The 17,534-nt window shown below is 42.3% G+C and overlaps 1 protein-coding gene across 1 annotated transcript in view; it reads left to right on the forward strand.

The window, feature by feature from the left end:
• The first annotated feature begins 218 nt into the window (after positions 1-218).
• LOC132535326 (zinc finger protein 431-like) overlaps positions 219-17,534 on the forward strand; it is an 827,521-nt gene continuing 810,205 nt past the window's right edge. The window contains exon 1 of the mRNA XM_060180886.1: positions 219-306. The gene's annotated coding sequence lies outside the window, so the exon portion shown is untranslated. The remainder of the gene's footprint in view (positions 307-17,534) is intronic.

Consider the following 17,534-nt stretch of genomic DNA (forward strand, 5'->3'; position numbering starts at 1 on the left):
GGACAGTATTCTTGTCACTTAGAAAGCTCTGATGTTGATTGGGTTTAAACATTATCCAATCAGAAGAGGAGTTGCGTGAGCATGGCAAGGGCTTCATCCAATAAACTGTGAGACAGTGGGCATGAACCAATCTGGGCTGTCGGTGGGTGGTGCAGTCTAGGATAGAAGACACTCCAGGAAGTAAGACCCACTAGTGATCCATCCTGTGTTTCTGGGAACCCCACTTTCCTCTGTGTTTCTCTCAGTTTCTGCTGATTTGGACTTTGGAGAGGAGATGTCAGGAAATTCAGCACTGGATGGAGTATTGTAAGTATGCCTCATTGAGGCTGAGATTGGGAGGGGTAACTTAAGTCTTCCCAAAATATTCTGGAATGCAGTCTCCTGTCTGGGCCTCTCCCTGGTCAGTCCATCATATCCACCCTGAGACTGGATTCCTCTTGTGCTGTCCCGATTCTTGTGGGGGAACTAAACACCATGCGCTCTATGGAGAGGGGGTGAGATCACTACTCCTTTCACTCCCCCACTTGTGTGCGTCAGTGATGCCATTTCTTGGCCCAATCTCCTTCCTTACTGAGTGTCGTAGGGTCTGGCCCAAGGTGAGGAGAGCAAGGAAGGAAGGACCTGCTGACCCCAGGCAAGATGGTCAGGTTGGGGAGTCAACATAATTATTTCTTACCTTTATTTTTCTTCTTTTAAATATTTATTTATTTTCTCTCTTGTTACCCTTGTTGTTTTATTGTTGTAGTTATTGTTACTGGATAGGACAGAGAGAAATGGAAAGGAAGGGAAGCCAGAGATGGGGAGAGAATATAGACACCTGCAGACCTGCTTCACAGCTTCTGAAGTGTCTTTCCTGCAGGTGTGGAGCCGGGCTCAAACCGGGATCCTAATTCTGGTCCTTGAGCTTTGCGCCAGTTACGCTGAACCCATTGACCTAACGCCCGACCCCCTACTTTTATTTTTCTTAGTGATAAATTGTAGATTTCTGTTAAATTATCCCTGGAGAAGCTTCATTTGAATCCACTTCATTTGAAGTGTTTCAGAATTGTCCTGTCTTCTAATAAGGCTGTGAGTAAATCCTATAGGTTTTTATTTTTTTACCCAGAGCACTGTTCAGCTCTGGTTTATGGTAGAGAGGGAGATTCAGCCTGAGACTTTGAAGCCTCAGGCATGAGAGTTTGTTTGCATAACCATTATGCTATCTTTCCTCCGCCTGTTGGAGAATCTTAAGCAGTCCCCCACCTTAACGTGAGGGCCATGAAGAGATGCATGAAGAGTGTTCACACAAATATAGTGGCCTCCTTGTAGTGTGCAGAAATTGTGAATATGGGGTCCTGCTCACTGCCTGTTCCAAGCTTGGAAACAGAATTTGTTATTGTTTATGTTCCTCATAATTTTATCATAATACTGTTCGTTTCTGATTTATGATAATCTGGAGATTGAACCAGAGACTTGGGTGTCTCACTTGAAAGTGAGCTTGGAAACAGAATTTGTTATTGTTTATGTTCCTCATAATTTTATCATAATACTGTTCATTTCTGATTTATGATAATCTGGAGATTGAACCAGAGACTTGGGTGTCTCACTTGAAAGTGATTTGCATACCCAGCCTACTAATTAGCTCAGTTACTTGTAGTCATATTAAATAATATTTTTATTGATTAATTTTGGCTAGATTGAGGGAGAAACTTGAAAGGTAGTGCAGGATAGAAAGGGAAAGATAGGGGGCTGTGCAGTAGAGTAGCAGGTTATGTGCATGTGTAGGGAAGCACAAGGACCATCATAAGGATCCCAGTTTGAGCCCCAGGCTCCCCACTTGCAGGGGTGTCACCTCACAAGTGGTGAAGCAGGTGTGCAAATGTCTATATTTATCTTCCCCTTTCTGCCTTCCCCTATCTCAATTTCTCTGTGTACTATCCAACAATGACAACAATGATAAATAAGGGAAACAAAACTGGTGGGGAGCCTCCCAGGGGCAGTCTATTTGTAGTGCAGGCCTAAGCAACAATCCTGGAGATAATAACAAAACAAAACAAATCAAAACAAAAAAACAAGGGGATGGAGAGACACACATATAGTGCTGCAGCTCCAGTCTTTACTCTCTTCCACCATCAGAGACCAGAAGTTGAACCCAGGAAATGAGCAGAGCAATGTGTGTACTCAGCCAGGTCCACTATCACCATTTGGCATTATAATAGGTTTCCCCCCTTTTTTGCCCTTGTTGTTTTATTGTTGTAGTTATTCTTGTTGTCCTTGTTGGATAGGAGATTGAGAAATGGAGAGAGGAGGGGAAGACAGAGAAGAGGAGAGAAAGACAGACACTGCAGACTTGCTTCACTACCTGTGAAGTGACTCCCCTGCAGGTGGGGAGCCGGGGGCTCGAACCGGGATCCTTATGCCGGTCCTTGATCTTTGTGCCATGTGTGCTTAACCTGCTATGCTACTGTGTGACTCCCTTCTCAACTTCTTTTAATGAGTGGGATCATCCCATACTAGTCTTTCTCTTTCTCACCAATCTCACTTAACACAACTCCTTCTAGCTCCATTCAAGATGAGTCAAAAAATGCAGTCATATTTTCACTTATATAGAGAGCTAGAATGTTAAAGAAACACTGGGCCATGCACAAAGCAAGAGATGCATTCTGCACATAAAATTTTGCTCTTCCTCAGGCCACCAGCATAAATTTAATAATAGGATCCTATTTATCTCTCCCCAACCTGATACTGCTGCCTAGGGTTATCTAGTCTTTCCTTGATGCCCCACACCAGATCAGTGGGCCAGTGCAAACTCAGACCCCCACACTCAAGCTGGGACAGGAGTCTGTACTTCACACCCCTGGCTCCATGGATAATTAGACTCAAACCCCAAGGGTATCCATGCTGGCATACAATTGAGGGCAGAGCCTGGTGTGTGTTCCCCAAGTGGGAACACAGCAGGTCATGGGGACCTAGTCACAGCAGAGGAGACACAGTAGGGTGACTTTAATCCCCTAGGCTGCTTCCAGACAAGTCCTGTCATCTTTGAGACAACAGTTCTTGATTTTCATTCTTGGCTCCAACATACATCATCTTCCTCCCAAGTTCCTTGCTCTCTTCAGTGCAGTCTGAGCAGGGCCTGGAGAGAAAAGCAGGAACAGGCCTGACTCAGGGGCACCCTATTTGCTCTCTAGAATGTTTAAGTTGTTTTCTGCTGGCATTTTCACCTCTTTTTCATGCTTTACTGTTACTATTCTCCTGGCTCACCCTCTTTAGAAACTGATTGAACAGCTCTCCTGCCATATAGCTAGGTCAATGCTTCATTCAATATTATTTTGACTTTCTGATTCATATTTCCAGGATTGAGGCACTAAAGCAATGCTGTGGTCAGAATCCTCATGAGTGTGAGAATAGCTCCATCTATTTAGAATCTAGGCTTTGGCCAGTGCTCTTTCCAGTCTGGGCTGCTTATGGGTAGTGCTTGCAACTGAAGAAAGTCACTCTAGAAAGTAAGTGCTGCTTCTCAATGTGCACAGGGTCCTTGCTTCGTCCTTTTGGTTGCACATGTCTCCTGCTAATTCACTTCTTGAGGAGGACACTTCAGTGACTCCAGAGTCTGGATGTAATCATGTGACTGGTGAGTCTCAGCCTCCTGAGCTTAGATAGAAACGGTTGCCTCAGAGAGGCTGCAATGCTTCCCATAGAAGCCATGTGTCTGAGGTCACTACTCCCCCCTTTTTAAGATTTTTTATTCATAAGAAATATAGGAGGAGGGAGAAATAAACTTACATCACCGTGATATATATGCTGTCCAGGATTGAACTCAGGACATCTCATTTGAAAGTCCACAGCTTTATCCATTGTGCCACCTCCTGGACTACCCTTCCTTATTTCTAACCCAATGATCCATCTTAGGCCTCAGTGTGGATTCCTATGACCTGTCTTGGCTACTCCTGAGGCTTCTCAATTCAGTGTGGTCTGTTGGCAGCATGGGGCTGCTTATTAATGTCTTTATTCTCTATTTTTGTATTTCTTTATTCATTTCACAATCTTTTAAAGTTTTTCTTTCTTTCTTTCTTTATTTCCTTTTGTTGCCCTTGTTGTTTTTTATTGTTGTAGTTATTATTGTTGTTGTCGTTGTTGCATAGGACAGAGAGAAATGGAGAGAGGAGGGGAAGACAGAGAGGAGGAGAGAAAGATAGACACCTGCAGAGCTGCTTCACCGCCTGTGAAGCGACTCCCCTGCAGGTGGGGAGCCGGGGTTCGAACCGGGATCCTTATGCCAGTCCTTGTGCTTTGTGCCACCTGCGCTTAACCCGTTGCGCTACAGCCCGACTCCCTCATTTCATAATCTTATGTATTGTATATAGACAGCCTGAAATTGAAAGGTAAGGGGTTGATAGAGAGGGATATAAGAGACACTTGCAGTCATATTAGGGTACATGAAAGAACTCACAGTGGAGAGAAACCCTATGAATGTAAACAATGTAGTAAAGCATTCAGTTGGGCCAGTCATCTTAGGGTACATGAAAGAACTCACAGTGGAGAGAAACCCTATGAATGTAAACAATGTAGTAAAGCTTTCAGTTTGGCGAGTCATCTTAGGGTACATGAAAGAACTCACAGTGGAGAGAAACCCTATGAATGTAGGCAATGTAGTAAACCATTCAGCAAGTCCAGTAATCTTAGGGTACATGAAAGAACTCACAGTGGAGAGAAACCCTATGAATGTAGGCAATGTAGTAAAGCATTCAGAAAGTCAATAATCTTAGGGTACATGAAAGAACTCACAGTGGAGAGAAATCCTATGAATGTAAACAATGTAGTAAAGCATTCAGTTGGGCCAGCTATCTTATGATATATGAAAGAACTCACAGTGGAGAGAAACCCTATGAATGTAAACAGTGTAGTAAAGCATTCAGTTTGGCCAGTTATCTTAGGGTACATGAAAGAACTCACAGTGGAGAGAAACCCTATGAATGTAGACAATGTACTAAAGCATTCGCCTGGGCCAGTAATATTCAGAGACATGAAAGAACTCACAGTGGGAGAAACCCTATGAATGTAAACAATGTAGGAAAACATTCAGCCGGGCCAGTCATCTTGGGTACATGAAAGGACTCAGTGGAGAGAAATCCTATGTATGTAAGCAATAGAAAAGACAGAAAAAAAATCAATGGAGCCAGTACCCCCTCACTATGATTCACTTCAGTCAGTGTTACACAAGCTCCTGCACTAAATCTGGTCCCCAGATCAAATTGTTGGGGTTTATAGTTAACAATATATGGTTATATATCAGCAGAGTTCAGAATTAAAATCACTGGGAAACAAGTCTTTAGACTGTGAAGCAGAATGAAGTGACCTGAGGGCATGCAGATGGTTTGTACAGGGTAGAATAGGCCCATTGAATTGTAGTCGTGGCTTATTTTACTGATCAACAACATGAAAGATGACTACTATATGAACTCACTCAACTGGAATTCATATAAGTGAGTGCCAGAACTTGCCAAAAAAAAAAAACAAAACAAAGGGACTTTCTATTACATTATAAGAACTGTAATTGTTATCTTTGAGAAACTGGGAACATAAAACTTTGATTTTGGATATGGTGTGGAACCATACTCTGTAACTTTACTATCTGGAATTCCACTGTTAGTCACAAATAAATGTTGCATAAAATCATTTCTTGATATATTTTGAATTGTTCATCTGAGTATTAAATTTATATATGCACACATTTATACCCAAACTGTATATACCCAAACTGTATATACCACTGAATTGCCTTGTCCATCCCAAAATATTTTCCATTTAGGAACACAAACCTAATTATCTAGTTTGGACAATAAAATCCTCTTCCCTTATTTTTCATTCATAAACGTAATCAAGTATAAGATGGCCTGCAGCCTCCCAGAAGGGCAATTAGATATCAGTATATTGGTTGGTCTGAATTAGAGGCTTCATTGCGTGGTGGTAGGAACATTTTTCTAAACTTAAAAGCATCAATTTTCTTGAACAAATTTATCACTCACCAATGCTATCACAGACTGACAGGAAGAGTTGCTCCCACACTGAAGAGGCACCACATATCTCTCCATGCCTCAGCTAGGCATGCCAGTCTTTGGCAATGCAGAAATAAGCTCCATCCCTTAAAAGTGTAGAACAATGGCTTCTTCCTGGTAGTTACAAGATGGAGAAACCATTCTACAAATCTGACCTGTTGTTCACCTAGAGGCCAAGGTCAGTGTGTGCAGGGTTGGGTATCCACAGAAGCGTTGTTCTTGGACCTGGCAGTCAGCAGGGCTGGGACTTCCAGAGAAGCTCTGCAACTTGCTTGTTAACCTCTGGGAGGGAGGTCAGTTCTAATTCTTTCCAGGGGGCTTAAACCGCATTTTGGAAGGGCAGGAGTTTGCCTTGTAGTTTGCCTCTAATGGAGGCCCCTCCTAAAGAATAGCTCATGGGAATATGTGTGTGGATAGGTGGAGACAGTGGGGCCACCTATGCAGTCATCCAAGTCCCCACTTAACTTACATATGGGAGCTTGTTTATATTGTAATTATAGTCATTACTGAGTATCTGGATGTTTAGAGGGTAGAAATGATGACCTTCTGACACTTGAGGAGCAGCACCAAGGACATCACCCTGATCTTTCTGGTCAGCTGAATCATGTAGTTCTCTGCCTGTGGAGGTGTCATGACCTTACACTCTACTCCACATGAGTCCCTTGTCGTCTCTCCAGTCCGCAAAGCCATGCCGGTAATTAGATCTGGGATTTGTGAGCCCTTCCTGGGTCACAGGGACATTTGTTTTCTGGGTCTCTATCTGGCAAAGAGAAATAGTCTCTGCCTCTCTAAAAGCATGAGGAATCTGAGGAGTGGATTTCTATTCAAAACATTTTTATGAGTGTGAACCTTTATGTTTTTCTTTCATATGCAGTGCTTGTAAGTGAACCCTGGGCTTCTGATCATTCACAACACTACTGCTGATCTGCCTTTCAAATAAAACTTTCTGTTGATTTCTTGAGGCTTTTATCCTAGATAAACTGGCAACTCTTCATACCAGCTGCTATTATTTATTGCATATGACAAGTCAGTCTTTCAAGTCAATATTAGAATTTTTTAAAACACTTATCTGCCAAAACTTTGATGGTGAGAATCTCTTATGTTTCCATTGAATGACAGTCATATTGACAGACACTAAATTGTCAGGACAATTTCACAATGAAAAACATCAACAATAAAACCTCCCAAAAGGCTAAGGGACCTAGAGGCTGAGGTCCAAGAGTTAAAGGAAATGATCATAACACTTACCCAGCACTATAAATGCTTACAAGAAGAAGCAAATCCTGTTCCTATTCTGCTGTACAGAGACTGCTACATGAGGTCACATAAGATGACCTTTAAATGAAATTATAAAGATACCTAAACCAATTATAATCATCGAGTTGTCAATTATAGTAATTTTCTAATTTGTTATGTTATTTTCTTCACAAGTGTTTACAGCTATGTCAAGCCTTCAAATAAAGAAGCATCTGCTCATATGGAATCCCCAGAAATCCATCTTGGATCCCTGTCCTCTGACATCACCCACAACTACAGCCATCCCCCTAAAACCCATGATGTGACCTGATACAATCTGGAGAACCTGATTCACGGACTCCAAAGGACAAGTCTTTCCTACCGCCTTTATCTCACCCATTACTGTCTGGTCTTTCTGCTTCTGCTTTGCCTGTCACGTTTTGGTGGTTCCAGCTCACTCTCTACAGGGAAGAAAAGTTCCAGTGTCTGTCCTCCTCCATTGAGATAGACATGCGGCATTTCTTCCTCTGGTCGTTAGCATTGGATTGACGCTTCTATCAGACTTGCTGATACACATTTGGACACTCCCTTTACCCTGCTGGACTTCTTGAAGGACTGACTGTAGCAGTCCAGGGACCATTCTGCCCACTGTCTAAGGACTTTGCAATGCCGGATCACCCCTCTTGTCCCTTGGCCTATCAGGCCACCACTCCTCTGCCTATCAGGCAGCGCCCCCTTCCACCCATCAAGCAGCCCCCCTCTCTCAACCTACCAGGCCTCTCCTCAGTCTCACTCTGTCCCTTGCTACTCTGACTTATCCCTCCCTGTCTTATGCCAGTACTTTTTGAAGATTCTTAAATGATATTATTCAGGTTTCTTCCCAACAGGTTTCTGTTCACCCCTACACTGCTATTCCCCTGAGAGAGATGGAGCATTTTACAGACATTGACCCATTTATATATGGACATTAAGTAAAAGGGAGATGTTGGGAAATTGTGAGGATGTGGTTGAGCTTGGAAGGGCTTGAGAATGAGGGGTGTGTCAATCCTGCTAGTCTCTCTCTCCCTACTGAGAGGTTGAGCAAAGAGGGATGGTAGAACCCCAAAGGTATGCCTCCTTTCAGTCTCCCTGCCTCACAAAGTGCCCCACACTCCTGATACTATGGCCATTAGTAAAAAGAAAAGGGGAGATGTTGGGCAGTATGCCAGATCCCCCTGCTTAATGCTGTGGTGTATTTACATAATCACAGTTTTACCTGAGAACTGCCCTGCCTGCAGGGCACTGGTTTAATCCCACTGCTCCACACTTTTAAAAGAAATTATTTTCCCATTTGGTGCTGTCGTTGCTTTTCATTGTTGTTGAGGTTCTTACTGTTGTCGTTATTAAGATAGGACAGAGAGAAATGGAGGGAGGAGGGGAAGACAGAAAGGAGGAGAGAAAGACAGACACTTGCTGCAGGTTAGAGAGAAAAACATACACCTGCAGACCTGCTTCACCACTTGTGAATCAATTACCCTACAGGTGGGGAGCCAGAGGTGCGAACCGGGATCCTTTCTTCAGTCCTTGCACTTCATGCCACGTGTGCTTAACCTGCTTCACTACCTTCTGACTCCCTGGATCACACTTTCTTTTTGCTCCACCCCCTCTCCTAGTCACACCCTGTTTTCTACCACTAGTTTTCACTCTCTTTTCACTCCACCCTCTCTATACAGGGCCCAGCAGCACTGCCCAACTTGGCAGAGAAGCTGAATTGAGCCTGGAGCTTTGGATCGTGGGGGTTAGATCCTTTTTGCATAACCACTGTGCTATCTCTCCCACATCCTTCTTTATCTCTTGTTCAGGAGTGAGTGATTAGGCTAAGAAGTCTATTTATAGCTTAAAAGCCCTCAGACTCCTATAACCTACAGGGAAGAAAAATAAAAGAGGACTTAACAGCCACTGTGCTCCAACTCAGGGATTGAAATAATATTGAAACAACTGTCAGTTTCCATATCTGTTAACTCTTTGAGTACCTTACTTAGACACAAGTCAATTCAGGAAAGAGTGATCAGTAATTTGAAAAGTACTGAGAGGGACATCATAACACATTATGTAGAATGGTTAAACCAACAAGAATAACTCTTAGAGAAATGAGCCAGGAAAAAAAGTCCCCCAAAGCTTGAAGCACAGAATAATAAGGTCAATATTTGAACACTAGTTAAGGAAATAGTCACAGAATTGAGTAAAGAGTATGAAAGAAAATCCTCAGAAATACATAAACAACAAATGAGACACTGGAAGAAAACACTAATTATCTGAAGGTCCTGACAGAGCTGAAATTTGAAATGGCTGAGGTAAAAACACAACTAGCTTATCAAGCCAAAACAGAATTAGAACACAGTCAAAATATATGAACAACAGAAAACAGTAGAGGGGAGAGAGAAAAGAATAAATGAGGTTGAAAACTTAAATTAGCAAGGTTGAGGATAAATTACAGACAACTAAAAAAGAAGTAAGAGGGGAGTAGGGGGGGTAGCACAGCGAGTTAAACACAGGTGGTGCAAAGCACAAGAACCTGTTGATGTATCCCGGTTCAGACCTCTGGCTCCCTCATATGTTAGGCCACAAAGGCAGCATCAGCAAATTCAAGAGTATTGACATCATCCCAAGCATCTTCTCAGACCACAGTGGAATTAAACTGGCACTTAATAATCAACAAAAGATTAGTAATAACCCCAAAATGTGGAAGCTTAACAGTACATTACTTAACAACTACTGGGTCAAAGAGGAAACAAAGGAAGAAATAAAAATGTTTCAAGAGTTCAGTGAAACTGATGACACAAGCTATCAAAATATTTTGGACATACGAAGGCTGTACTGAGAGGGAAGTTCATAGCCATACAAGCACACATTAGGAAACAAGAAAAAGCACAAATAACCTGATTGCCCACCTTAAAGACCTAGAAGAAGAACAAAGGAACTCTAAAGCAACCAGAAGGACAGAAATAACTAGTTAGGGCAGAAATAAATAACACTGAAAATAAAAAAAATATGAAAGATCAACAAAAGTAAATGCTTGTTCTTCAAAAGACTGAAAAAAAATTGACAAACCTTTAGCCAGTTTCACAAAAAAAAAAATGGCAAAGATGCCAATAAAACATTGTACATGGAAGAGTAGATATCACCACAGACACACAGAAATTCAACATATCATGGGATATGAAAGAGTAGATATCACCACAGACACACAGAAATTCAACATATCATGGGAGGCTTCTATGAACAACTATATGCCACCAAGCTAGAGAACCTGGAAAAAATGGATGATTTCCTAGATACCTACCAACTTCCAAAATTAAACAAAGAGGAACTAGATAACATGAAGAGACCCATCACAGCTAATGAAATTGAAACAGTTATCAAAAATATTACCAGGAATAAAAGTCCAGGACCAGATGGTTTTACAAATGAATTCTTCAAAACCTTCAAGGAAGAGTTACTACCTGTCCTTTTAAAAGTTTCCAGTAGATTGAAGACACTGGAATACTCTCTTTCAGCATCTATGAAGCCAACATCATTCTGAAACCTAAAGCAGAAAGGGACACAACCAAAAAAGAAACCACAGACCAATCACCATGATGAACTTGATGTTAAAATACTGAACAATATTCTAGCCAACCAGATACAGCAGTATATTAGAAAGATTGGTTATCATGACCAAGTGGGGTTTATTCCAGGTATGAAAGGTTGGTTTAATATATGTCAATCAATCAACGTTATCCACCACATCAGTAAAAGCAAGACCAAAAACCACATGGTCATATCAATAGATGCAGAGAAAGCCTTTGACAAAATACAACATCCCTTTATGATCAAAACAATACAAAAAATGGGAATTGATGGAAAATTCCTGAAGATAGTAAAGTCTATATATATAGCAAACCTACAGCCTATATCATACTCAGTGGTGAAAAACTGGAAGCATTTTCCCTCACATCAGGTACTAGACAGGGCTACCCACTACCACCATTATTTAATTCAACATAGTGTTGGAAGTTCTTGCCATAGCAATCAGGCGGAAGCAAGGAATCAACGGTATACAGATTGGAAGAAAAGAAGTCAAACTCTCCTAATTTGCAGATGACATAATATTATACATAGAAAAACCTAAGGAATCCAGCAAGAAGCTTTTGGAAATCATCAGGCAATACAGGAAATTGTCAGGCTACAAAATTAACATATACCAGGAACAACAAAATATACCCCTTTGTGGGCCCCCATAGGACCTGGCTCTCAACTTGGATCAACAATGGTAGAGAATGATCCATCCTCTGAAGGGAAGATGGACAACATCCTCTATGCTACACTGAGGAAGATGGGTCAATATTGGGGCCACATGGCATGTTCCTACTCATAACCACAGAATGTGAGCTCAGATCTAGAGGGACTGCAGAGGTAACAGTCTCCTAAGCTAATTATGGATCATATCAAATCTATGAGGTTTACAGTCAACAATATTTATACCCCTTTCCCATATTTGGGAGAGACTTTCTTCCCTGATCCATATTTCTGGTCCTTTTTCCAGCCATGACATCATCTCCTCAGACAATAACTTGAATCCACTGGCATATCAGATTTCAGGCTCAGGAGCAAAAAGAAAATGGGGAAAAATAGTATAGCCACAGACCCTTTGGAATTTAATTAAAATATGCCTACTAGCTATCTACAAAATGGAGTACCCTCCAACTCTGCATCTCCTCTATTCCAGGCCATAGGTCCATGATTGGTCAACAATTTGTTTGGCTTTGTATGTTAACTCTTTTCAACCACCAGATTCCAGATGCTAGCATGATGCCTGTAGGGCAATGTGAAAGCATGGTAGACCATAGGGGAACTCCCCATCCTAAAGATACAGGTCTGAAAAGACACCCCACCTGTCAGCCTCTCCCTTTCAGGGATGGAGCTTGGAGGGAAAAGCTTTCCTGACTCAGTTTCCTCTTGTCAGTCTCCCAGGATTCACAAAGGCCTATACTCTCTAACACTTAATTCATTCCCTTGCTACAAACCAAATGGTTGCCTGCTTGAAAGATCACTTAAAGGTCACTATAAGTTCACCATCTTTGATTACATACAAATCATATTCCATCACCCCGCCTTGTCAGTAACATAACAGTTAGACCCACACACTATTTCCCCCACCTTTTTCTTAATAAAGCAGATTGTTCATACCTGAATTTTCCCCTGGCGGTCCTTGAACTGGCATAGGGAAGCCTGTGGCTTACCTCCAGTTATGAGGCCACCCACATGACTGCCAGCAGATGTCGACCAGATTTCCCTGAACAAACAACACTGTCGGGTTGCATCACAGGGGAGAAAACTTGACCGGAGTGAACCTAGGCTGCTGCTTACTCAGCAACATGGGAGAGGAACCAGGAACTTGTAGCTGAGCAGGAACACAATGCAATTTTACATATTGATCAGAGAGAATGCATTTATATCTTTTGAAATAGAAGTGGCAGGTCAAAAAAGAAAATGGCTAGGAGAGGGAGTGGAGAGAAAAATAACATGAAGGTAGCAAGCTTCCATCTAATCAATGGGATTAAACCAATACCCTGCATGCAGGGCAGGTCTCATGCAAAACAATGATGGTGTAAATAGACCACAGCATCAAGCAATGTAGGGGACCTGCTGTAATGACCAACACAATCCCACCAATGTGTCCTGGATATTCACTTCACCACAGCCCTTCCACACTAGGGAAAGAGAAAGACAGGCTGGGAGTATGGATTGACCCCTCAATGCCCTTGTTCAGCAGTGAAGCAATTACAGAAGGCACACCTTCAACCTTCTGCATCCCACAATGACTTAGGGTCCATACTCCCAGGGGGTTAAAGATTAGGAGAGCTATCAGGGGAGGGGATGGGATATAGAGTTCTGGTGGTGGGAACTATATGGAGTTGTACCCCACTAATCTTATGGTTTTGCAGGGATCACAGCACCGAGGGTCTGGAGAAGCATGTACACTTGAGGACGTTCAAGTGATCTCTAATGAGTTCTGCCCTGCAGGTGACCCACTCATTGTCCCTGTGGAATGCCCGTCACCCAGCCCTAATGGTCTTCAACACCAGCCCCACACCCAAGGAGGGGGAGCTCCCTAGAGACTGTACCCAGGTAGGCTAAGAGGAAGGACATCCATCCCCAGCACTAGCGGCACCACAGCAGCACCCATCACCCTCCTACCTTCATCCTGGATCCAGGGCAAGGTCGCAGATACAACAGTAATCAAAGGAAATCCACAGTTGAGAGTACCTGCACTCAGGAAACCTCAGTGCTCTGCGGGTGGGGGTGCAGCCTTCTGAGGCCACTGCCCAGGAAAAGGAGGAGCCTCACAGGCTTCTCTGGCCACTGTCCCTGGTGATCCACAATTTTCTGAACCTGCAAAACTGCCTGCAGCATCCTATGCTGTTTGGGGAGGGGGTGGAGGCGGTCTGCATGGGTCAGCTTCTAAGGCTCTGGTTAGATGTGTGCCTACTCATGGCCTGTGCAGCCACCACATAATCCCTTGTGAGGGAGGGGCTGGTCCTGTGCCCTGTCCTTCATCACCTCACTGGGGTGTGTTTTGGAGCTCATTTAGCTGGGACTACAGGTCAGTCAGAAGAAAGATGAATTTAGGAATTCTTCCATGGGTCACACCCAGTTTGTCTTGAATGAATTTACCCAGGAAATTAAATGTTAAGTATCTAATAAAGTAATGGAGAACCAATAGATGGGCATTCATGGTCAGTGTGATTGGAGTCTGGTGTATTGCACCAAAGTAAAAGATTCTGGGGTGGGCAGGGGTGGGGGGAGAGCACAGGTCCAAAAAAGCATGAGAGAGGATCTACTGGGGGTTGTATTTCTATGTGTAAAACTGAGAAATATTATGTATGTACTAACTATTGTATTTACTGTCGACTGTAAAACTTTAATCCCCTAATAAAGAAATTTTAAAATAATTTACATTTAATATTTACAAAGAAAAGTAAAATGGTAAGTGTAATGTGTAACTTACTAGAGCCCAGGAATAGCTAAAATGTGAATAGCCAAAAAATTTTCAATGAATCTCCATATGCATGTGGATTCTGCATGTTTCTCCATGTGACTGAGCTCATTTTATATCATTTAGAATGGATAATCTATACCATAGGTCAGTCCTGTGTTGTGGTTGCACCTAGGATAGAAGGCATAATACTCCAACCTCTGACAGTCTAAGGGCAACTCAGCATTTTGTCTCCTCTGCCAAATTTAAGTCTCTGCCTCCTACTTAGCTTTGCTGAAACCCAACTTCTCTTGCTGCTGGCATAGAATATAACTCTAAGCCCTATTATCTCTAGACAGTCCAATATCTCTGTCTGAAAACACTGCTAGTTCTCATTGCCTCTATGGATACCAATAGGACATCAGAAGTTCTGTTTCCCCAGAGACCCACCCTACTAGGGAAAGAGAGAGGCAGACTGGGAGTATGGACCGACCAGTCAACACCCATGTTCAGCGGGGAAGCAATTACAGAAGCCAGACCTTCTACCTTCTGCAACCCACAATGACCCTGGGTCCATGCTCCCAGAGGGATAGAGAATGGGAAAGCTATCAGGGGAAGGGGTGGGATATGGATATTGGGTGGTGGGAATTGTGTGGAATTGTACCCCTCCTACCCTATGGTTTTGTTAATTAATACTTTCTTAAATAAAAAAAAGACACCAGAAGCTGAATAACTTCCTCTTGCTCAGAAATTCACACCATAGATTTGTTCCATCTCCACCACATTATTTAATAGTGTAGTTCTCCAACCGCTGGAGGAATTGTGGGGAGTTCACTTGCATTTAAACCCACATTTAAAATCACATGTATTTCCAGTCTACACATATATTACAGCACATTTGTATAAGGATGCTTTCTATTTATTTGCATTTTACTTTTTTACTTTACTGTATAAGACAGGGAAAGAGTGAAAGTGTTACAGATCTGAGAGAGGGAGTAGAAAGAGAGACATATGCAGATTTATTTTGTCACTTGTGAAGATTTCCCCCAGCAAGTGAGGAACAGTGACTTGAACCCAAGTCCTTGTATACAATAATATATATGCTTAACCAGGTGTGCCACCACCTGTCCCACATTTTACTGTTTTTTTTTTAGCCATTATTTAATACTGGTAGTAGTCATGTCTTAATTTTTTTTTCAGAAATGTTTTAAACCATTCTATTATCTAGATCATAAGGAAATAAATATATAGAATCAAAGGGTGTTCTCTGATATGAGGATAGAGAAATCATAATAACAGGAGCAGATGATAATGTAGACTGGAAATACATATGATTTGAAATGTGGGGTGTAAATGCAAGTGAACTCCCCTCAATTCCTCCAGCAGTTAGAAGAACTACACTATTAAATAATGTGGTGGAGATGGACTGAACATGGGCATTTTCACTGAACATGGGCATTTCCATATTGATACATACTCTCAGCATGTCTCTCACTTTCTCTAGTGCAGCAAGTCTCTGGAGAGGTGGGGCTCCAAGACACATTGGTGGGGTCATCTACCCAAGGAAGTCAGGTTAGTATCATGGTAGAATCAGGAACTTGGTGGCTGAAAATAATTAAGATATAAAGCAGAACAAATTGTTGACTAATCATGAACCTAAAGGCAATTGTATTGTCGATGAAGATTTGGGGTCTCTGTTTTACAAAAAGTTAGTAGTTCTATTTTAGGTATAGTCCAAGGTTTATTTAGGTATATTCCAAGGTATATTCACATGACTGCACTCATTTTTGCCTGAACCTGACAGCTATAATGCAGGTGGACCCAAGGTAATATCTAGGGAGGTTGGATAAAGGCCTAGAAAGCTGGATCAGAGAAGAGCATATCTCCAAAACATGGGAAAAATATATAAATATTGTTATCTATGAAACCCATCAGTTTGATCTGGGGCCCATATTCAACACAGGGGCCTGTGTAACCTCTGCATCCCTGTAGGTCTGAGCTCGGCATTCTGTGGTCATGGCTAGGAACATTCCAGGCTGCACTGATTTCAGGACCCATATTCTTAGATTGGTAGAGTATGTTGCTCAGCCTCACTTTGGAGACTGGAGCAGCCCCTACCACTGTTGATCCACATTGACGGTGATGTCTTATAGGGAACCACAAAAGCATCCATTATGTTGTTCCAGATGAAGATGACCAGTGACAGTGACACCCCTGTGTTCTGGTCATATTGGAGCTGATGCTTCACGGTGTGATCACATTATTGACACACTCTTATTGTTGATACATTTCATCATGCAATTGGCCTGACAGTCAAATATGATTGTCAATATTACTATCAAAGTTTTGTCATAGACCGAATTTCCTTCTGGGGTACAGAAGGTGGAAGGTCTGACCACTGTAATTGCTTCTCCACTGGATATTAATCTTGACAGGTTTCTCCATAATTCTTCCCTAGTGGGGTTGAGCTCTGGAGAGGTGAGACTTCATGAAATATTCATGAGGTTGTCTGCTTAGGGAAGTCAAGATGGCATCATAGTAGCATCTGCAACTTGGTGAATGAAAGGTGGTAGGATATAAACATCAAATGCTTTGTCAAATGTGGCAATTACCAGTGTTGTAATGGAATGACAGGAAATGCTGCTCTGACTCTCCAGGCTTCACTTGGGCATGCCAGTCCTTTGCAGTGACAGAAAATGAGCCCCTTCATTTAAAATGTAGAACAGTGGTTACTCCCTGGTAATTGTGAGGTGGAGGGACCATTCTAAAGGTCTGGCTGGGCTCACCTAGAGGCCAAGGTCAGTGTGAGCTCTTCTGGGGCTAGGGGTCCAAGCATCCCTAAACTTTCATCTGGCAGTCAGCAGGGCTGGAACCTCCATAGGTGCTCTGCAACTGTGCTTGTCTTCCTCTGGGCAAGGGAAGTCAGTCCTGCTTCTTTCCAGGGGGACTTCAACCAATTTTGTGGGAGGAGGGGCAGCCCCTGTAGGTTGAGGCATCAGATACAATGTGACCAGCACTCAGGGGTAGAAGAGATGCTCACAGTGCTGACTATGGGAGTGAATTCAAGTAAATCATAAATTCCATTAACTTAGTTTCTTTATTTTGCATCTTTATCTTTTTTTTTGCATCTTGATCTTTTGCTATGTTTTCACATATTATCAAATACAGTTATCTGAAAATAACTACAAGTCACCCTTGTATTTCCTTTTTCCTAAAAGTGGAAGTTTATTTTCTTTCTCTACTTCTGTACTTTAGCAAACAAC

The sequence above is a fragment of the Erinaceus europaeus genome, chromosome 21, assembly GCF_950295315.1.
Source record: "Erinaceus europaeus chromosome 21, mEriEur2.1, whole genome shotgun sequence".
NCBI lineage: Eukaryota > Metazoa > Chordata > Mammalia > Eulipotyphla > Erinaceidae > Erinaceus > Erinaceus europaeus.